The 23721-nt window shown below is 37.3% G+C and overlaps 1 protein-coding gene across 9 annotated transcripts in view; it reads right to left on the reverse strand.

Annotated features, from left to right (window-relative positions):
- Positions 1-23721, reverse strand: part of shank3a (SH3 and multiple ankyrin repeat domains 3a) — a gene marked incomplete at its 5' end in the record, with an annotated part of 375301 nt that overhangs the window by 282251 nt on the left and 69329 nt on the right. For 4 of the 9 annotated variants that reach the window (XM_082181745.1, XM_082181742.1, XM_082181751.1 and 1 more), the window contains one exon: positions 2063-2256. The exons of the other annotated variants lie outside the window; for them this stretch is intronic. The remainder of the gene's footprint in view (positions 1-2062; positions 2257-23721) is intronic. 9 annotated transcript variants of the gene reach the window in all.

Consider the following 23721-nt stretch of genomic DNA (forward strand, 5'->3'; position numbering starts at 1 on the left):
TTTTCCAGACACATAAAAATAAGTACTAAATGAAAAACAAAAATTTATGAGCCATCAATTTCAATGTAACCCAGCCTCATTCCAATGTTAATTTCATTTATTTGTACTTTTTTCCATTGCACAGTGTGAAATAGATGAGTTCAGTGTGGCAAAGACTCTATCAGTCTTATTAGTCACAGCTGAAGCTATTTCAGTTATAGCGAGACCACCTAGAGCGCACAACCCAAGGCTGACTTCCAACCAAAAGCAGAAACTATTATTTCAATAATACAATTCTCTTCTTCCTCTCATCCTAGTGTCACATGCTGTGCACAAATCAACCAGTCTCAATCATGCTCAACCATTTTCTCACTATGAAAGACTGCGTATGTGCGTATTATTCAAGCTAATCAGTCGTCGTATGAATAAACTGACGACATTGGAAAGAAATATGGCCTCCATCTTTTTGATACTTTACACTGAATTTGAAAGGACAAAAAAAGATGGATTAACAAAAGACAAATACATCACTTTACCAAAGGCAAAGGAAAGTGAAAGGTGACTGAAAGAAAGGGAGAAAAGAGCTCTTAAAAATTGGTCTACAATAGAGAAAGGGAGAGTTACCAGCAGAGTTTACAATACAAACAAATATAATCCGTCACTTTCGTCGTACATTCTGAGTTGTACATTTTATGTCATGATCTACTTTTGTCCTTGAGTTAAATAGTTATTTTAGGCTCACTCCAAGTGCAGTGTATACTCTCACAATGTGAAAAACACAACAGATACTGTATAGTATCTTTAGCACTACTTTACACCCCTTTCAAAGACATTGAGTTTGAATTCACGTCCTGACCAATGACCATGTCATGTGTTCCTTTTTGGGCACATTATGGCAGTGGATCATCAGATTTAGGTCTGTGAGGACACTTTACATGAGGTTAGATTAATCATTTATGATGATTAATCTAATCTAATAATTTACACATTTGCTTTAGGGAGACGAGACTGTCTTACAGCAGTGTGACGCCTCATAATTAATTTGTCCGAATTCATTTGTCCGTTCTCTGCGCTCATGTGTCATTGGAGAGAAACAGAGCAAAGTTTGGTGACTCATCAGTTCTGTAACTGCATTATTCAAAGAATGAGCATATCAGCACAGGTAGGGTACAACCTTAATGTGATCAAAGTTTCATGTGCCCATTTAGTATTCCTGAACGCTAAAACGCTTACACACTTTACAGCATATCTGAAACCTTTTGGCCCAAAAGTACACTTAAAAATGTCTGAATGGCATTGCATTTCATAATACAATGTCAAAACATGTGGCATCTGCAAACAAATGATGCTAGACTTTTCTCAGGACTACATTATTTTTCTGAGTCATGTTTGCAAGACTTTTGCCCATCTGGTTAACCACCTGGCACCTTTAAAGCCCCGATCACACTGACAACAACTTGCAGAGACAAAGCAACCAGAAGTCATTCATTTTCAATGAGAGTCTGTGATTTCCAGTGACACGAGAGACAACGATCATTAGCAACATGATACTGGCATGTCTAACAGCTCAACAAAGTTGAGAAAAGTTTAACTCCATGCAAATGAGCTGCAACATGATGCATCAAGCTCACATGATCTGAATATTGATACTATGAGTGATTTGACTGTTCTGTATGATGTCTGTGCTCACATACAGCAATACAAACAGGAATCAGTTTGATTTTTCGCATTGCAAATCCTTCTTCTTGCATTACAGGTATGTGCTGCTGTAATTTATAAACAAAGGCAGCATCCGAATATACACACTTACCTACTTTATAGTAGGCATAAACAGTATGTGAAAAGAGTAGTATGTCTGAATTCACAGTATAAACAGCTAGGCAAAATGTACTTGGATAACCTACTACTTCCACAGAGATTCAGAAATGTGCGCATCCAGTGGACACTTTACCATTAGGCCACGGGAGAGGAAATGTGAATGGTAGGGAACTGAGAGTGTAAGTTACATGACAATGAAAATATGACAAATATAGTCCAGATTACATTCAATTTACACAAGTAATTATTCAAAAGAAGTACATACCTTCTTTCCCTTTGCCGATTCTGAGAAATTGAAGATGAGCAAGAAGTCTTCTAAGGACCCCAAAGTTTTGTGCCAGGCTGCGGCCTTGTCTTTCCATTCATCAAAGATCCTCTGACTCAAACTGGTTCTCTCTCATCAAGACAACATCAGCAAAGATCAACTGGAGCCTCAACAAATTGCATCAGGAGTCACTTCTATTCAAATGGGCGAGACATGCAAGTATCAAACTTAGTGCCGTTATTTGATATATTAAGTATCCTTACCCCTTTTAAAGAAAGGTGTGTTAGAACTAAGAAACTGATGGTTTGCTCAAGGCTTTTGATCTGCTGAATTTAAAACAATGCTATAAATTCTTGCTTTGCTGTATTATTATATGTAACCGGACAAAGTAGTTAGTTGATTGTGGCATTAACTCTGCTGTTGTAATTTAATTGTTCCCAACTGATCTATACATTTAAAATAATAAGTAGTTATGATTATGATTTCCTTTTGAGCTCATTTGCTCAGGACATAAGAAAGCACAAGCTTTCTAAACAAGGAACATTTACAGTTGCACATTGGTGTGCGTCAACGAAAACAACCCACATGCCACACGTGGTGTCCTGCTAGACATAATTTGGAAAGTACAATGAATATAAATGTCACACAATATAATTATGCCAAAATATCAAGTATCACACTAATGAAATAAAGAAATTAAAATTGTTATGCTCATGAATACACTCTGCATGAGGCTGATTGAAAGCCCTTCATTATCCATTTCCATTAGCGGACTGATTGTATTTCCATGTATCAATCTGATTGTCACAGTAAGACTAAAGCCCGGGACACACCAAACCGACGCCAAAGAACTAGCGCTGATGAAAGCCGACTGTGTTGTCGCCTCGCGTCGCCTGCGCTTGAACACACCGAGAGAACTACTGCCGACTGTCAGCTAGAATGCGCGATCTGCACCTGCGAGTAAATGAGTAACTGTCTATTTCTGCAGATATATTCATCTATATTCGTCATTCAAAAAGGGAAACCGACGCTGCAGGCTGCAGATGCATAAACCATAAACAAAGCAGTGTGTGCTTACCGTTTTGAATATCAATCCTGCTAAACACTTTCTTTATTCCACTCCGCTCATGTTAATATTGAAATATTCACCAAGGAACACTCAGGTAAGATGACGTAACATTAGAACAGCCTTCTATCTGTACCGTTTTGACTTATTTGCTCGCTGTTTTGCTATTATTCTCGTGCACCGGCTCGTTCACTAAGCTGAACAGCCAGTCAGAGTTCCCTCCTTCACCAACGCCGATTCAACATGCCGAATCGGCCGGAAAAAAGCCGGCGAGGACCAATTTCTGCTAACGGTGCGGAACACACTGAGAAAACTTAGTTGGCCGACTCACAAAAACTGCCCGACGGCCGTCCATCGGCTTGGTGTGTCCCGGGCTTAAGGCCAGTGTGTAGGTTTGTGTTTGTCTTGGAAGTCAGTTATGAACTGATTACCGGGAGATCTTCAGTTCATTCTCTGTAAAGTGTCAGTCTGACCTGTAAAGACCATGCTTAATCTTACAACAAACACAGCCAGAGAAAGAGAGATTTGCTCAAAAGGCAGCTACCTAGGTAGACAGCAAGACAGCATAAGAACCCTAACAGAGCCTCATATCATGTGACTAAGTTGGAACACTCTTCATAGGCAGAACTTACGAGAAGTGCACTAGAGACTCGACCAAAAACGTAAGGGGGAGAATTAAAGAAATCACACACTGAAATAAATAAATAAATAAATAAAGTAGGATTTACTTTGAAACAATGCATTCTGGGATTGCAATGCTGTCTAGATACGCAGCTCAATAGGTTTTGGTAATTACAGACCAAAGAGTTACAGAGAGAAAGAGTAAGAAAGCGGACATAACACAAATAAATAAGCCAAACTAAAACTCTGAGTAATTCAAGGGCACAACCACACAGCAGATGTGATTCGTCAGAATGTGATGCATTGCTGAACTGATATGATAAAAATTACAATACTTGTTTTACTTTAAACAACAAGGAGAAATAGGGCAGTTTCATGTGCTACTCACCATTACAGAACCCAAGCAAACAGCAGACAGCTAGGCCTGCTGGTCTGGTCACCATAGAGATCCAAGTGTATTTGAAAATAGTAGAGAGAGAGAGAGAGAGAGAGAGAGCTGAACCATAAAAGAGCCATGAAACTCCATTCACCTTTAAGGCTACTTGCTCTCTCTCTCTCTCTCTCTCTCTATCCTTCTCTTTATCTCTGACTTGGAACCAAATCGGGAGGGGGGCGAGGTTGGGTGGAGACAGGAGGTCCCAGTAGTTTGATATGTTACCATGGAAACAGGGGAAGAACCAAACACAGAGTAAAGAGAATAAAAGGAATAAAAAGACCATAGATATCTAAGGAGGGAATGTCAGACGGTGCACCGACACCAACAAGTAAGGAAATACACATGAAATACATATGGCCACCTTGATTTATCAAAGATTAATACCAAATGATTTGGTGTATTCTGGGTTGAGGTGAGTAAAAGACAAGTATTTAAAAGCATTTCATTGCAACAGTCCAGAACTCACAGCTTGATTTGATGTAAAACTAATAGAAAACCAGGAACTGTTTGCATAGGCTGGGTTGATAGTTAAGACTAACTAATTATAATGTAAAGACAAACAAACGAACAATAAATAAATAAATACATAAAATGAAGAATCAAAAATGAAAAAAATGAAAAGAAAAAAAGAAATAAATACATAATTTTAGGACCATGTATAATGTAAAGACAAACAATCATTGTGGTTGTTACACAGTGAAACATACAGTGGAATCACTGTCAAAAGTGATTTGTTGACTGAAAAAGTGAGGATATCCGTTGCATTTAAATTATTAAGTAAATAAACTTCATGCATAATTGAAAAAATTAAGTTATGTGGAATTGTTAGGTTCATTACTTAATCATTTTAAGGCAACGAGTTCCCTCACATTTTTATTTAGGTTGAGTCAACTGATCACTTTTTACAGTGCACCATGTTTTTTTTGTTTTTTTGGACACTACCATGACAGTGAGACCAGATTATTATTTAAAGTTTCATGGAGTTCCATTTAAATACCATGGTATATGAATATGGTAATCATCAATTATCATATGATACCATTATTGTACTACTAATGTACATAGGATGGGTTTGACACGACATGGTGGATTTTCATAATAAATCTAAACATTGAGGCAGTCATCGTGGATCCTGCAAGAGCTGCTCAGACAGGCATGAAAGTGTTTAAACAAGAGAATGACAAACCACAGTCACAAGGTGCTCTTGATTGCCTGCTGCCTATTTGGTGAGAACACTTTTAGCCTAAAAGCATGCATAAATTTGTAAGTTTTTACGCTTGATGATTAACATGATGCATAAGCAATTCGATTTCAGAGCAATGTTAATGCATTATTTGTGTAAAAATGCTAACTACTGTATCAGTATGTGCCGTTTTCTTCAGTCTCCTGAGCACCTCACTTATTTCAATAAGAATAAAGAACAGTTCAATTGGCAAGATTACAGATGGAAGAGTAACCGGCACACTCACTTCATTAAAGGATTTCACAAGGCATTAGCTGTTTAATGGTTGTTTTTTCCAACTTTTGATTGGAAAACAGATTAGTCTCTTTCTCACACTGAATAAAAACAGCTGATAAATGCCAAATTGGCCTTATTTACTTTCTCAATGCACATTCCTGGTGTGAATAGTTCATCGGTGAATGTTATTCCAAAAAAAAAAAAGAAAAGATCTCTCTGTAATGTTAACAATAAAAATGTTGATGCTTTAACAGCTTTCATTTTTTCATTGACTGCACAGGCTATTGGATTATTGATAAGATGTTTAAGCATTGTTTTAACTAAATCTGGTGTGTTACATTATATGTGATGCCCAATTTTCACAATCCAATCAATTTGCAGACGGTTATCAATTCAACCAATTCACCAACCAATTCAAGCCCTACCCCATATTTTCCTCATTGAACATCCTGTTACAACGGGAAATGCATGACATTTCAGAAGGTAAAAGGGTTGTGAATGCCAATTCAAGTTGACTTTAAATGCAAATCAAGTTATTGGCAAAAAAAATCTCAGAGCATCTCTTTCAGACTAGCACATCTCCAAATGATGTCATCTCTGATAAACTGGTCACCTCTAGGGACAATGAAACGGACAGTGAGACAGAGATAAAAGAGGAATAAAAGGGGCCAAACAGGAACATTGGGGGGTTTGTTTTTGTTTTTTCTGAGAGTGTTTCATCATAGCAGTCCAGAGAGCCTAGAGCCTTTTATTAAAGTATGAAAATCTTGTCTTTATTTTTAAAAGCAAAATGGTGCACACGCAGGGAAAATTACTTCTCAACTGTAAAAAACGTACAATTCATTCTCTATGTAGATGGGAAAAGATTATAAAGGCAGCATTTTGCAGTGATTCTCTTATTAAATGATTACCGTTTCAGCATAATTATATTTTAACATAAAAAGCACAAATGTTTTGATTCAGCTCATCACAGCACGCTTGCGGTATTGCCATTACAGTCAATAAACGACTCTATTTCAATGTGTTAGCAGGTTGCCATGGTAACCTCATATCAAGTATTTCCCAGACGCTGCCAAGAGCTTCCTATCCTTTTTGTGTCTTTTCTTTTATGTTCGCCACGAGAGCCGAAGCACTATTCTCTCATTACTAGGACACTTTGCTTTCAGCTACATCCAAAACAGGTCATTCTCCTTATCAGCAAAGAGACACATCGTTTCCTGCCGTCAGGTAAAAGCAAAGGATCTGAGGGAGCCGCGAGTATGTCGAGAGCGAAGGCGAAAACGAGAGTGTATACAGCCGAGTCTGAGCGGTCATTAAGAATTTAGGTGGCGTTGAGCAGGCTTGTGGAGGTCTATAAAAGATGCAAAGAGGAGAAGCAGCAGCTCGAGCTCATTAGTCCAGCTGATCAGATTTCCTGTACTGGTTTGTTCACGATGCCACCAGGCTCACAGCAGGATGGCCCAACAAGATTTAGATAAGACAAAATCTGGGCGTGCATTCACCAAAGGATCACTCGCATTCTGTTCTTCATTTAATTTGCACTTTTTTAGCACTAGTTGGATCCTTCTGGATTTGGAATAAAATACACGTTTTCCTCATTTGAAGTGGGAAAGGGCTGTGTATTGTATTTTCTGATCATCTGGCCTCTTATGAGTAAACATGTATTACGATTAGTCAGTCTAATCTAATTTTTGTCCCGTTTTTGAGTCAAGGTATCTAAACATCCCTGAAACAAGGTAAATTTACTTGTTAAGCAAAAGTTGTTAAAGGGATAGTTCACTTTGAAATTAATTTTTGGTATGTTTTAGCTTACCTCAAGGGCATCCAAGATGTAGGTGTCTTTTTTTCCGCAGTAGTTTCAATTTTGATATTTTTAGGTCAAACCGTTCTTGTCTGTCAGTCATATAATGCAGGTCTATGGTCACTGTCTCAAAGAGCATGCACAGAGTCCAAATTAAAACAATTCCCCGTCGTCCAAATTAAACAATTCCCCATCGTAAGTACACATTGATGGCCTAAGACACGAAACGAGCGGTTTGTGTGAGAAAACGAACAGTATTTATATCGTTTTTACCACTTATACACAGCCATGTCCAAGTGATCTGATCTGACGTGTACGCAGACTGGTGCATAGATATATACACTAGATGTCGCCTTAAAGACATTCGTTCCAATGAACTGCCGTAGACAAGGCGACATCTAGTGTATATATCTATGCGCCAGTCTGCGCACACGTCAGATCAGATCACTTGGACGTGGCTGTGTATAAGTGGTAAAAACTATATAAATACTGTTCGTTTTCTCACACAAACCACTCGTTTCGTGTCTTAGGCCATCAATGTGTACTTACGATGGGGAATTGTTTCATTTGGACGACGGGGAATTGTTTTAATTTGGACTCTGTGCATGCTCTTTGAGACAGTGACCATAGACCTGCATTATATGACTGACAGACAAGAACGGTTTGACCTAAAAATATCAAAATTGAAACTACTGCGGAAAAAAAGACACCTACATCTTGGATGCCCTTGAGGTAAGCTATAACATACCAAAAATTAATTTCAAAGTGAACTATCCCTTTAAGATAACATATCTTAAATCAACTTTTGCTTTCAACAGACTTTTTGGTTTGTTTTTAAGAGCAAATCTTGCAAAGAGTCAAGTCAAGTCAAGTTTATTTGTATAGCGCTTTTCACAATACAGATTGTATCAAAGCAGCTTCACAGTATTAAATTAAAATAATACAACAAAGTTTGTTTCAAGAGGAATTTATTGATTGATAAAATTAAATTAAATATCCCCAAAATATCCCCAACTGAGCAAGCCAAAGGCAACAGTGGCAAGGAACCGAAAAACTCCATCAAGTGACCTAATGGTGTCCTAAAACTCCATCAGGTGACCTAATGGAGAAAAAAAAAACCTTGGGAGAACCCAGGCTCAGTCGGGGGCCAGTTCTCCTCTGGCATTTATGAGCTAGAGGCCGGATTGTAGTTTGAACTGTAGGATTATATGAATGCCTGGCTGAAGAGATGCGACTTTAATCTAGTTTTAAACTGGGAGAGCGAGTCTGAGCAACGAACAGCATCAGGAAGACTATTCCAGAGTTTTGGAGCTAAATGTGAAAATGCTCTCCCTCCTTTGGTGGTTCTGGATATCCTAGGTATGACCAAAAGCCTTGAATTTAGTGATCTTAAAGAGCGCGATGGATTATAGGGCGATAGAAGATCCGTTAAATAGACTGGAGCTAAGCCGTTTAGGGCTTTATAAGTCAGTAGCAATACCTTGTAATTAATACGGAACTTTATAGGTAACCAATGCAGTGATGATAAAATCGGTGTTATATGATCATATTTTCTTGATCTCGTAAGAACTCTAGCGGCGGCATTTTGGACTAACTGTAGCTTGTTTACTGAGGATGCAGGACAACCAGCTAATAAAGCATTACAGTAATCCAGTCTCGAGGTCATGAATGCATGAACTAACTTTTCTGCATCAGAAACTGATAGCATATTACGTAGCTTAGCAATGTTTCTAAGGTGGAAAAAGGCTGTTTTTGTAACATATGAAATATGATTTTCAAAAGACAGGTTGCAATCGAGTATAACACCCAGGTCTTTTACTGTAGAGGATAAAGTAACAGGACATCCTATGATGTTAAAGTTGTATTGTGCGAGGTTTTGTGGGCGGTTTTTTGAACCGATAAGTATTACCTCTGTCTTGTCTGGATTTAATAAAAGAAAATTACGCGTCATCCAATCTTTTATATCTTTAACACACTCTGTCAATTTGGAAAATTTAGCGTTTTCATCCGGCCATGATGAAATATATATTTGAGTGTCATCAGCATAACAATGGAAACTAATTCCATGTTTCCTTATAATATTTCCAAGTGGCATCATATATATTGAAAATAACAGAGGGCCTAATACAGATCATAAAGATAATAAAGAGCTTATATTCTAGATAGAATAATAGAAATAACAGAGGCAGGAATAAAGATAGAATGACAGATGACAAACAGATAGAATGATAGATCTATAAATTGACAGACAGATAGATCTAAAGATCTAAATGACGGACGGATATTAGATGACAGACAGACAGACAGACAGACAGACAGACAGAGAGAACAATAGAACGACAGATAGAATGACAGAACGAACAACAGAATGAACGACAGATAGAATTGATAAAATGACAAAACGATAGAACAGCAGATAAAAAAAATGACAGATGAACAACAGATAGAATGAACGACAGACAGACATATTAGAAGACAGATAAGATTGATAATGGATGGAACGGACGGATGGACAGATAGATATTAGACAGACAGACAGGCAGAAAGACAGATAGATAGATATTAGACAGACAGATATTAGGCAGACAGATAAGATAGATTAGATGACAGACAAACAGACAGATAGATAGATAGTTTAACTGAACTGTCCATCAGTAACAGGAAAGTATATAAAAAGATGCTGTAACATCTCAGGTCATTGCAATATCAAAAGCCCTATTAGTATTTTAACATACTGTTTCTGATAGACTGTCCCGCACAACTATTTATTTAGCTGTAGACAAGAGTGATGAGAGTCAAGCATTTATAGTGAGGACATATCTTGGCTGCTAATAGCCGCTGTCACATTGAAACTCTGCGGCATTAGCTTAATGAAAGTACACAGTGGTGCAGGGTTGTTCGTACCCAACTGAGAAATGCATTCGGTGGCTACTCTCTTTTAATCTGTGTCACTGATCCCCTACAATCCATCCTATCCCTCTGGACATGCCAGAGTGTGACTAGCTGATCAAATTAATTAGCTAGCCGTACACACAGCATTAGCCAGCCATACACCAAAGCACCCTCTTATTAAGCTGAACAGAACTGCGGCTCAGACAAAGCAGCACTGAAGGGTACACCAGCTCTGAATGGTGCTCACATGGGGGTGGCGTTTATTTAACAACAACACAGTAGAGCGAGGACCTAGTTAGCGCAGTGTAAACAAAAGTTAGCATTCATTTAGCCGCCGTTCACTCACGAGAGATAAAAGAGTGGACCGGGGCAGGGCTGGGGTGATTATGATTATGATTCATTTCAGATGCATACAAAGTTATTGCCTTCTCAGAACTTCCTGAAATGAAAAAAAGGACCAGAAAAAAGACAGACTGCGCAAACAGCCTTAGCTAAAGCTTCTGGCAGCTTTCATTGGAACAGGCTGGAAGGTGACGCGCTGAGTAAAGAGCAGGATGGCGTGAATAAATGCTCTGAGTAAGAAGAGAGACGAAGGCTAATGGGAAGCAGAGGATGTGCTCTAGTTTGAATGAACATTAACCAGGTGAAATTACAAGACTTTTCGGTTTCAATTACTTGCCCTAATAAGGGAAATTAAGAGATTTGTTTTGGAATATATAGAGAGGAGATGAGATACGTCAGGAAGGGCAGAAAACTCTCATTAGAAAACCATCTGAATGACATCATGCATTAAAACAAAATCCTGCCGCTTGTGTTTGCTTTTTTGAATCTAGTTTATTTGCTATTTGCCAAGTATATATGTGTAGGCTGTACCCTAAAAAACATAAAGCTTTTTCAACTGTTCTTGGACTAATCTTTCTTATCAAGAACGTTTTTTTTTCACTGGATATTGTTATTGATATTACAGTAAAGTTTCTTCTGATCAATATTGGTTGCGTTTTTTTTTTTTTTTTTTAAGGACCAGTAGTAAATGAAATAAATTTTTTTCGTTTTTTAGCTTTTAGTATGAATATGTTAGCCTTAAGGTTATGAATAAGCTGGTGTGTTCCAAAAACAATGACAAAATTCGCATTTAGGAGATAAAAGCATTCAAAACTTCAGCTTCTCATCACATCTTCTATCCAATCAAACGCTCTCTAGAATCTAAAGTGTCCCGCTTCCTATGCTATAAATACCACCTGGCCAAAGCGACCGTTGCCACGTCACGGAGCCATATGGGTTGGAGATGTGTGTTCGGTTGCTCAAACACTCGAGTTTTATTCCGTTTTCCAACTGTGTGTTGGTTGAGAATGAAATGGCTAGAATTTATTCACACCTCTACTATTAAATCCAACGTATCATCAGTGCTTGGATTTGCTTCCATGGTGCTGTCAACTACGACTTGTAGTCTGTGAGGTAAACTAAACACTATTGGCTATCTGAAAAGGGGGAGGAGCCATTCAATTGTCCCGCCTTAGCTTCCTGTTTTAGTGCCAATTACGTCAATGCATCATACAAAGCTGCGTGTTCCAAGGCACTTCAGTGGGCCTTTAACTTAAAAATCTCTTATGACATCAAGCTGTAAAATACTTATGGTTCTAATTAGTGGTGCCCAAATACTTCATAGACACTTCAAATCTTGTGACATTGAGGATATGTGTGACATTATTCTAAGCATTAAGACTTGGAAGTTAAAAAGAAACTAAACAACAACAAGAAAAAAACACTACAATGTAAAAATGTAGTGGACACGAGAAGGCAGAATAACACCTGAAAGTCTTATATTTACAGATCAATTATTTTCAACAGTCTAAGAGTGCAATGAACCTGTTAGATGTTTATTGGTAGGTTTAACGAAGCACACTGTTGGTGGCTGGTGTTTAATGACTTGTGGCCTCATTAACAGCTGCAATGCATTGTGGAGCCATGCTTCTGGTAACTGATGTTGCTGGATAAGCCTTTAAACTCTGACTCTAGCTCTGCTCGGTTCAGCAAGCTATTCAGATCCAGCACACTGCACATCCAGGCCCAGTGTGACATGATTCATCATTTCGAGTCAAAAGACACCAATAAAACACAGCCCGAAATAAACGTGTAGACTAACATTAAGCTTGAAAAATTAACTCTACAGGACATATCACTCCATGTCACTCCATACCATATGTAACCTGGTATTGATGATTATTTATTATTTGGATGCCTATATATTTTGTATAATTTATGTTTACAATTAATGCTTGAATAAATCTCCTAATTATGCCATATAAAGTCTAAAACTGTTTGAAAAATTGAGTTTTAATTTAAATAATATCTCAGTAATGGTTTAAAGAAGAAACAATTGCATTTGAAAGCTGAGAGTTTCCCTTTTGAGTCCCTATAAAACAGCAAAAGTTATTTGGTACTGCATCCAGAACTAGCACTATCTGTGGAAAATGAGAAAAAGAGAGATTTGGCATCTAGTGATCTCACATCTTGAAAATTGAGCTAGCCAAATGAAAAGGCATTAAGTGTTCCCTCAACTACTTCTTTCTCTCTCTTTCTCAGCACATGCCATGTGGCCAGTGTTTGGATATCTACTGAGCCAAGCAGGCAGAAGTCTTGTCTCTGAACACAAGCAGCAGCAGGACAGAGTTTGGCCTCGTCTGTCTCTCACTCTGCCCTGCAGGCCACAACAGACATATGGAGAAAGAATGAGGGCAGAGAGAGAGAGAGAAAAACCTACCAGACAAACAGAGTGAGATGAGATTTAATGGAGGTGCATAATGTCTACAGAGACACAGAGAGAGGGAGACAGATAAAGGAAAGAGAGGAAAACCAATCAATGAGAAAATGGTACTTGAAGTTTTTTTTTTCTTGGACAGAGACAAGAAAGAAAATGAGAGGGAAAGACCAAGGCCATGTTCAAACGGCAATGACGCCTTATAACAACTTGTGTGTGCATCTATCCAACTATCTATCTATCTATCTATCTATACTATATATATATACGCTCACTGACACAGACACGAAGATTTGTCTTTAATTTCCCCAAGCTGATTGTTTAAAAAAAAAAACAAAAAAAAAAAACACAGTCATGCTTTCAGGTCATTTCAAGTTTAATTTTAACTTGTCAAAAAGCGGTGATATCTAAATGGCTGAGTTGTTTACTTACTTTTTAATTAGTCTTCCCATTAACGCCATGTCTTCATTCAGGCCGATTCGAGAACGCTCACGAAAACAAGAGGCTGGATTTATCGCACGAACCAATCATAACCGATCATATATCACAGCGTGATGGAGATATTGCCTTCTCTCACACACTTGAGAGCTGCTTTATTGTAGAAAATGTTGTACTTCTGATGAAACGAGACATGGGCACTGTTTTTCATGTTTAATATGGTTAAGCTATCTATTGTATACAGTGATAAAAAATAAACGTGACGTGACTTTACTGGAGTGCCATGGAGTTTGTGCAAACCACGTTGCTGACCAGATGCTTTTCTAATGCTTTATTAAAATGCTTGCTGTTTTCTCAATTTTGTTGTGTGTTTAAAAGCACTCAAGAACTTTGTTTTACCCCAAAACAAAGAACGAAAAAGAACTTCGCCGTGAGAGCCTTAAACCGACCGCAAGCATTAGTGCTGCTCTAAAGTGCCCCTATTATGCTATTTTTAAGTTTTTGTTTCGGAGTTTCCTACAACAGGTTCACATGCATCAAAGGTCAAAAAACAGTTTAATTTTCTCATAATATACATTGCACATCACCACATTTTTCAATGATTCTCAAACAACTTGATGGATGAATCAGACTCTCTAAATCCCTCCTTTCCGAGAGCTACTCTGCTCTGATTGGCCAGATGGCCCTGTCTGTTGCGACTGGTCTACCGTGTACAAAGCCTGTCGGAAACAAAAACGGACATTACCATAATAACTAATAACCAGCTCCGTCTCCTGAGGCTTCCCACATCTAAGCTATTGCACTGTAAACTAAAGACAGTAATGAACGATGACGTTGATTTGACCATATCAATCTGAGTGCAAGTCATTGGAAGAACTTGTTATTCAACCCGAACCTCCATCGCAAGGACGACTTGAGTAGGAACTTTTCTCAGTGATACGCTACTCAGTTTGAGGTACATTATGAGATGTTGCAACTGCAATTCCTCACCATCAGCATTAACAAGAGTATGTCCATCAACAAACCGATGTGTATATTTCTAATTTATTGCGGTGCACATGCAGGAACTGTATTAACTGTATCAATAACAGCGCATGACTTACATTAGCCGATAACTAACGTGAATGACTGATGTGAATGACTGATGTAACACGTTTGTAAAACAAATCTTGCTCCATCCTTTATCTTTACTCAGAGTTGTAAGAACGACAGACAATCTGCATTAATAGACAGTTTTTGGTAATAGTGGCCCACAGCTGATTAGCAGAAGTATTTCAATAAGACAGTGATAACATGAGTTAACGTTAGCCGGGGACCTACACAATATATAAAACAAAACTACCTATTTTGAACACCCGGTAAAAAAAAATACATCAATAATTATTCATACTTACAGGTTGTGATTCTGAGCTGGTCCAAATAAACTGGATACTGACCAATCTTTCAAGAGCAAGCGTTTTGGGAATCCCGCGTTGAACTCAGAGAATTGAGAAGCAGTCGTCAGTAAAATTATATTTAAGGGCTGGTCAAGTTGTTCGCGGGCGGACAACGTACAACATAGGCAGGAATTATGCAAATGTACAGTACAGGCCAAAAGTTTGGACACATTACTATTTTTAATGTTTTTGAAAGAAGTTTCTTCTGCTCATCAAGCCTGCATTTATTTGATCAAAAATTCAGAAAAAAAAAAAAAGTAATATTGTGATATATTATTACAATTTAAAAGAATTGGTTTTCAATTTATTATACTTTAAATTATCATTTATTTATGTGATGCAAAGCTGAATTTTCAGGATCATTACTCCAGTCTATCACATGATCCTTTAGAAATCATTCTAATATGATGATTCATTATCAAAGTTGGAAACAGTTCTGCTGCTTAATATTTTTTCATAACCTGTGATCCTTTTTTAGGATACTTTGATGAATAAAAAAAAGAAAAGAAAAAAAAGAAGAAAATGTTTTAAAAATAGAAATCTTTTGTATTAACAATATACACTACTGGTCAGTAATTTGGGGTCAGTAATTTTTTTACTTTCTTTTTTTGAAATAAATCAATACTTTTATTCAGCAAGGATGTGTTAAATTGATAAAAAGTGATAGTAAAGAAGATTTATATTATTAGAAAATATTTTTTTTTATTTTGAATAAATGCATTGTTTAAAAGTTTTAACCTTTTATTCATCAAATATATTAGGCAGCAGAACTGTTTCCAACACTCATAATAAATCAGAATATTATAATGATTTCTAAAGGATCATGTCATAGACTGGATGTCACATGTGACACTGAAGACTGGAGTAATGATCCTGAAAATTCAGCTTTGCATCACATAAATAAATGATAATTTAAAGTATAATAAATTGAAAACCAATTTAAATTGTAATAATATATCACAATACAAAAAAAAAAATCTGTATTTTTGATCAAATAAATGCAGGCTTGATGAGCAGAAGAAACTTCTTTCAAAAACATTAAAAATAGTAATGTGTCCAAACTTTTGGCCTGTACTGTATATTCTAGTGACGTAAAACCGTAAAGCAGGAGGATTCGAAACTCAAAAGTCGATTCGTTCTTTTGGAGACAATAACTTTACTGTGCACTTTCGACTTTACAACTTTACAGAACGTTTACATTCACAAACAGCTATATTACACACTGCATGAAAGGGAAAATTCGAAAAAACATAATAGGGGCACTTTAAGTCAATGGGGACAGAGGCGGTGCGTCTCCCGTACAGACTGGTCTCCCGCTATAACTTTACCTGCGGGTGTCGATGTTGGACAGTGTTACTTTGTATGACATTTCTAATGTGGCAACAATATAAATATATATATATATATATATATATTTTTTTTTTTTTTTTTTACCACATTAGAAATGAGTCGTAGGTTTGCTATAGGATACAACATATTTTTTAACCACCATATCCTTCAATAACAGTCTATATTTACAAGCTATAATATATTGTGAGAAGTTACACAGAACAACCCACACTGAAATGAGCAGCACAAACTGTCCTTCACCTCCAAGATAGATGAAGATAAGTGCATGGGGAGACACAAAGTCTTTGCTCATCTCTGCAGCTGCTCTCCCGATTCTGTTCATTCACCTCACCCCTTCTCAAAAAAGGAAAGACATGTTGCACAGAGCACTCAGCACTTCTATCAATTCCTGCCTGATCTTTTTCAGATTTTAAATGTTCTGTGCGTTGCCACATTATTTAATCAAAGCAGACCGGAGGCCAGCGATGACTCCAGCAGCAGTGCCCGGAGCAGCCTCATTTTTAGCCATCTATACCACAACAGCGCTGCATAAAGTGAAAGAATTCACCTCACTTGGACTTCCACAAAAGTGTGTTGTGTTAAAGCCTGAAATTAATAATTTGATTTACACAGAATGCATTTTTTAGTTACATATTAATTCCAGGATCTTCATAATGCAGTTAATTGTTCACACTACTTCAAATGTTATGACATTTGATGGGGAAAAGTCATTTTAATTCCAGGCTGAAAAGTCTAAATGAGGAAATTTGTGGAGAGCAGGGACCAGGTGATGAGAAAGGTGAGAAAATAAACAATTCGTCCTTGAGCTAAAAGTTCTCACAAGCGGGCTGATAATATAAAGTCACCCGTTGTATCACCAGATCAAAGGTCTCTGTCCCCATTGAACATTCTCACAGAGTAAATTGACTTTTTTTTTTATTGTCTCAAGCCAATGAGAATCACATAAAATAATTTCAAAGCGATTTACCAACCCACACTCTTTTTCTTCTGTTTTCCTATTATTTCATATAAACAAGACACTTGGGTAATGGGAAGAGCCAAGAGTATGTTGCTCTTAACCCTCTGGGCCTCTTCGTTCAAAAATAGCTGAAAAATTTCAACACCATTTTCAACCAAAAAACTTTCAACTTTTTATACGTTTTGGCCGTTCGTTTACACGACAACAGCGTTTTGGGTGCCTGAAAAAGAACGATGACGTCAAGCAAATGCGTTCAGTCTATATTGTTTAATCGTCATCTAATGGTCTGGAAGCAGAATACTAGCCTGGAAATCCAGACCCAAATCTGAAAGTACTCTGGATTTCCAGGGTAGCAGAATACAGTATTTTTTGTCATTTTCGCGGATCCGTGTGAATGGGGATCGTTTTGACAATGGTGTCGTCTATACGTGGAAAACTCGAAGGAAAAACTTTTTAAGCATATCGTTGTCATGTAAACATACCCTAAAATATCAAGAGTGCAAAATAGACACATTAATTGCTCATTTTAATGACTGCCTTCTCAGTCAAATCAGTATGCTTTAAAGGATCTTATTGTTTCTTCTAATGTTCTCTCATAAAAACAAAAATCATTACACCACTTGGTTAAACAATGAAATTACCATATGTATCAATTGGGTTAACATGGCTTAATGTGGCTCATAAAGTCTACTGGACTAATTAACCCCACGAAAATGTGACGACTTAATTACAGACAGTGGAGGGTGACCGAGAAACACTCTATATTACACCAGAATATTGAAGTTTTCAGTACTCAATCGACAGGAGTGGGAGTCAAGTTTAACTCTTGGATGGTTGTAGCTGTAAGTACGCCTGCTTTCATGCTATATTGAAAGACAATGAGCCATATAACTGTCCACCTGCTCAGAACGCAACCTATGTGTGTATAGTATTTCTGTACAGATTGCGATTACACATGTAACACCATGTTGGATGTGTGACCTAACTGTTTCCTGTACCAGTAGTGCATACAGACAATACTATTATTACTGTATATTAAACCTTGGTGGCACATATCCTATCAACCACCAAACAATGGGTCTCATTCATGAAACATTCGTAAATATACGAGTAAATATGTGAGTGATTTGCGCGTAAAGAGACCTTCCCGAAAACTCTTCTCCTGATTCACAAATACTTCGTAAACGTAAACGATGTGATAGTGAAATGTGTGTGTGTGTTAATGAATTCCAATCAGTCGTAAATGGGACGTGCGAGCACGCTCATTCTCAATTACCATAAATCCCGCCCATTAAATCCGACTGACAACTATATATGGGCATCATATTATGACACCAAACAAAGGATTTCAACATGTCTTCTCATAAGCAAATGAAAAAGAGAAATTTCTCAGATGCAGAAATTGAAGTTTTATTATCAGAAGTTCATTCAAAACGCCACATTTTATTTTCAAGCGTACATAGTGGCGTATCAGGTCCTAAAAAAAAGGAAGCTTGGCAGCATAATACAGATGCAGTTAATGGAGTTTCATCTGTTAATCGAACAGTCCCAGAAGTAAAACCAGGGCTCTAGAGTGCGACCAATTTGGTCGCATATGCGACCAAATTTTGTAAGTGTGCGACTAACATTTTTCCTAAGTCGCACCGGTGCACCTAACGTCCTCGCATCCGCTGCCTCTCCACGGACGTTTGTTGGCGTTTGTTCTCCTTTGACGGAACTCACACTCTTCTCTCACGCGGTGCCACAGCTCGCACGACAGCCCTGCTTAATAATGAGTGACGACGGAGGACAGAATTAAACATTCAAACGTAGCCTGGTTACACTTAAGGTCTGTTATATTAGTCTGATTTTATTTAAAATTTCGGCTTCCAAAGATTATAAAAAAATATATATTGAGGTAAACCCATTAAAAACTATCTAACTACGCGCAACTTCTTCCCTTCGCAGCATTAGGCGGTCATTTCTCCCTAAAACTCAGAATCAGAATCAGCACGATCAGTGATTGTTGTAAATGCAGTCTAGCTACTGTTGCTAAATTGCGGGACGCGTTTAATAACTGAAAGAGATATTAAAAACACAAAAATCTGCGCAAGAGATGCTGTTCGCATGGCGGCGCGCGCTCCGAAACAGACCGAGACCGGCCGAGACAAGCAAATTATACTTTCGGTTTCATGTGCAGATTGTGCGCGTCTAAACGATCAATTGTACACAAAAGCGTGTCAATTACCGGCTTTGAGATTCACTAAAACAGTTTATGTCTTAAATGGACGTAGTTATGGAAATAGTTGGGAGAAAATGGTGCATCAGTAGTAGCCTATTAGATCTGCATTCTGCACCCGGTCTTAAAGGGGCCGCAGTCTAATAAACATGCTGACGATTGCGCCATTACTGTAAATCAAACAACAAGAGAAAAATCACTCACAGCTCTTGAAAGAATAACTTCAGCTTTAATAAGCATTAATCTATTTATGATAAATTTTACAGTGTTATTTTACATTTTATTACTTTATTAGATTTCTTTTTAGACCATGCCTGAACAGTAATGTTGATAGGCCTTCCTGAAATTAAAGCACTGTGTAGGCCTATATAAAGTGTATCTTTGTTTAATTGTTTATCTTTTGTTTATCTATTGTTTATCTTTGTTTGTTATATATAAAACAAAAAGAACCATAAGAATACAGTTAAAGTACTGTATCGATAAGCAGTATCGGTAAGAGTAGGAATACCGTTAATAATTGTGCTTCAAAAAATAAATAAAAGTTTTTACCTACACCTTCTTGTTTAAATTCATTTACATAATATATATGAATGTGTATAGAGCGTAATAAAAAGGTGACCTTAAAATTGTGGCGTTAAAGGTGATACAGCCGAGGAAAAATTTGGGTGCACCCAAATTTTGTGCTGGTGCACCTAAATAAAAAAGTTAGGCGCACCAGTGCAACCAAGGCAAAAAGTTAGTCTGGAGCCCTGAAAACCGTATGTAATTACTATAGGTATAATATTTTTTCAAAATGCTGTGTAAATATGTACCCGATTAAGGTGAATTTAAATGCAGCCTTATTAATGAGCAAAACGTTCGGATGTTAAACGCACTATTTACGCGTGGCTGGGAGTAGGTGTAGATTTCTTTTGTACCAACTAACATTTGGAAAATACGAACATTTTAATGAATCCGAAAATTTACGCCAGAACCACTTTACACACGATTTACAAAAAAATTCGTTCTGCTCATGTTTCATGAATGAGACCCAATATCACTCAAATTTTAGTCAGATTTTTTTTTTTTTTTTTTTTTTGTACAAATCTACTTTTCGTGGTCTCTGACAAAATTCAACTAGAATTGATCAGGTTATAAAGTCACAGAGTGGATTCAGATTTCCATTCGCTGACTCCAATGATAGAATATAAAAAAAAGAAAAAAGGCAGCTGCAGACATATTTTGAAAGTTAGCTCTGACATTATTGTTCTCTTTTACAAACCAGCGCACCAGGGTTGTGGCCACATTTTTTACAAAATCAATATCTACATTTATTTGTGCAATACACCTTTGTCTGATCAAAAACATTCTGAGGAGTCTCATCTGCTCCAGTCATTGAAGTTGCCACTGCAATCAGATGCAGTCAAATGGGAACATCACAAGAGGAAGGTTTTGGTAAATCTGGTCTTATTGGGTGGCAGTGGCCCTGGGAAGCATTTAAAGTCCCTGTAAAGGCAATTCTACAAAAAAATTCTAAACACATTATAAGTGCTAGAAATGTATTGCTAAAACATATTACAAAGACTGAGAACTGTGAAGTACTAAATTGTGGCGTTAGAACGTTAAACAGTTTTTCACCATTGCTGTGAGCCGGAATTTATGGGCGGGGCTAAAACGGGGGATTGATGACGCACTGCGGCCCCCTGACCTTGATTGGGCCCCTACTTGATGACGCACGGCGTCACTAAGCCTATCGCCGCTCAATCGCGAGTTACTATCAGACAGCCTACAGTTTGCTAGCTACTATGCCCACGGCTCTGGCTATGCCTTCGTCATGTAAATGCGTATTTCCTGGATACAATCACTTAGAAAACAGATCGGTGTCCTTATTTAAATTTCCGAAAAATTATCATATCAAGAAGAGGTGGATTAATCTTGTGAAGAGCTAACGTTACCTTGATGGAGAGCTGATGATCACCACCACACCCACCTCTGTAGAGATCAGGATAGTTTACTTTCGTCGGAGACAACTGGAATTCACTGATAATCCGCTGTTACTGGTGAATGGGGCCGAACCGACTATCTCCCGCTGTCCGCCTCGGCCTTCATCCTCCCGTCGCGCCGACATGCAGGAGCTGTGCGCGAGTCATATTTCCCGCGAGTGGGCGTGGTTTCAGCGCAGCCAGCGGACACGCCCCCAGCGTTTGAGAGCTGAGACTACTGCTCATTTTTTCGAGATTTTGATAGCTTATTTTATTTACTTGGCGGCTTTTTTAATCATTCAAATTGGGCTGGGTGGCTAATAACACATTTTTCGGTGGCATGACAAACTCAGACCACATACTTAATTTTGACTTTACAGGGACTTTAAATAATACCCCCCTGGGGTCGGCTGTATCGCCGGCGATACCAGCTCGCTTTTTTTTTTATCAGTTCAAAAGAGATTCATTTTGCTCTGTTGACTTTGATATTACAAACAAGTTTCATACATCAATCGATTCTGTTAAATGTGTATTATTTTTGTGTATACTCACAATAAAAACAAAGTGTTGTGCTTTTTGCCAAATAAAGAAAAATAAACACGAAGCGAGTTCTGCCTTCTCTCTGTCAGTGAAGTCCATTCTGAAACGCGTCCGAAAATGAACAATAACTCAGCGAATACTCAGTCAAACAGGCACACAGACACACAGGCATGAAGCTTGAATTCTCTTCTTTTAAATGAAGTAATTTATATATAAAAAAAATATTCTCTGTTTATGTAATCTTTATGAAAAGAGACAGATTCCAGTCGAGCTCATCTCAGCTCATTACGTTTTAATCTGCCCCGCCCACGGAGAGCGCGCGCTATTCAAACGCAAATGACTGAGGCGATCCCATACAAACTGTGAACGCCCACATATCAGCTCGAGAAAACACATCAAGTTTATTCAGATCATTGTACTTGTTTACACTGTCTCGCAGCGCTGTGAGGAATAATAATAATGGAAAACGTACCTCAGAAGTGCTGGTATTTCGAGGAGCAACGGATGGAATACTGTAGTACGTTTTTTTTCATTCTCAAGTAAATCGCGTTTCTGTGTGAATGAATGAACGGCAGAGATGCGCTGTTTACCACAACTCGCAAAAAGACGGTTTAAATTTGAATTGCGTTTCTGTGTGTGAATGAATGAATCTGCTTTTAGCAAACTATTTTGCTATACTGAGTAAAAATCGACTGAAATATGTTGAAATAAAATGTATTTGTATAAGCAACGTATTAAACTGCAAATTAACATTTATATTCCTTATAATAAAAACGAAAGACCTATGTTACAGACAAATGAAAGACAACATTTCGTTGATTAGTTTTGGATAGATTACACATTTTTACTGTAAAATATCTGCCACCTCAAATAAGCTTTTGTTTGCCAATTTTTGCTAATATGTTAAATATAGTATGTTTCGTCAATGTAGGCTATATTCGAAGTAATGAATCCTTAACTTTGAAATATGTATGATAAAATGTATACTTTAGTTTTTACAAAGAAAGATTACACTTCAATTGTTGTTGTAATTGTAATCTTTTTAATAAAAAAAATATATTTACAAGGTAGATGTAAACAAATTTTAAAAGGTAAATATAAGCCTTTTCTTTAAATAATTTTGATTGTGTTTTATTATTGACAAATTTGGGGAGAGGATACATATTCCAAAACTGAAAATACAGTATGAGAATTAACTGCACAATTACTAGACATGTTTTCCTTGGATATTATACAATTTGCAAGCAAAATTTGTGAAAAAAAAAAAAAAAAAAAAATGTACATGCTTCCAACTGTGAACCAATTTGGTAGAATATATATATATATATATATATATATATATATATATATATATTGCTCTTGCATTCTTTCTTGTGGCTATAGGTGACACACCTGAATGAATGGCTCATTAAGTATGCGGGCCCCATTGTCTCCTCAGGTGTGAATCACTAAATATGCATGATGCTGTTGAATTGTTGACGCCCCTTGCGCATATTGCCTTTACAAACAAAAAGTGTTTTACAAGTTTTAAATCAATGTATTGTGTTATGTGAATGATAAGGGCAGGATGATTTTCACATCATTTTGAAGAAAAAAACTCTAGGCAACGACATCCATTAGTCAAAAAGTCTTATTGTCACATATTTAGTATGTGTTTTGTGGCCTTATTTCAGAAACTTTTCGAAAGAAAAGGCCTTATTGAAAGTTTTTTCAATAACCGTGCAT

This window comes from Leuciscus leuciscus (genome assembly GCF_965113295.1).
Source record: "Leuciscus leuciscus genome assembly, chromosome: 10".
In the NCBI taxonomy this organism is placed as follows: Eukaryota; Metazoa; Chordata; class Actinopteri; order Cypriniformes; family Leuciscidae; genus Leuciscus; species Leuciscus leuciscus.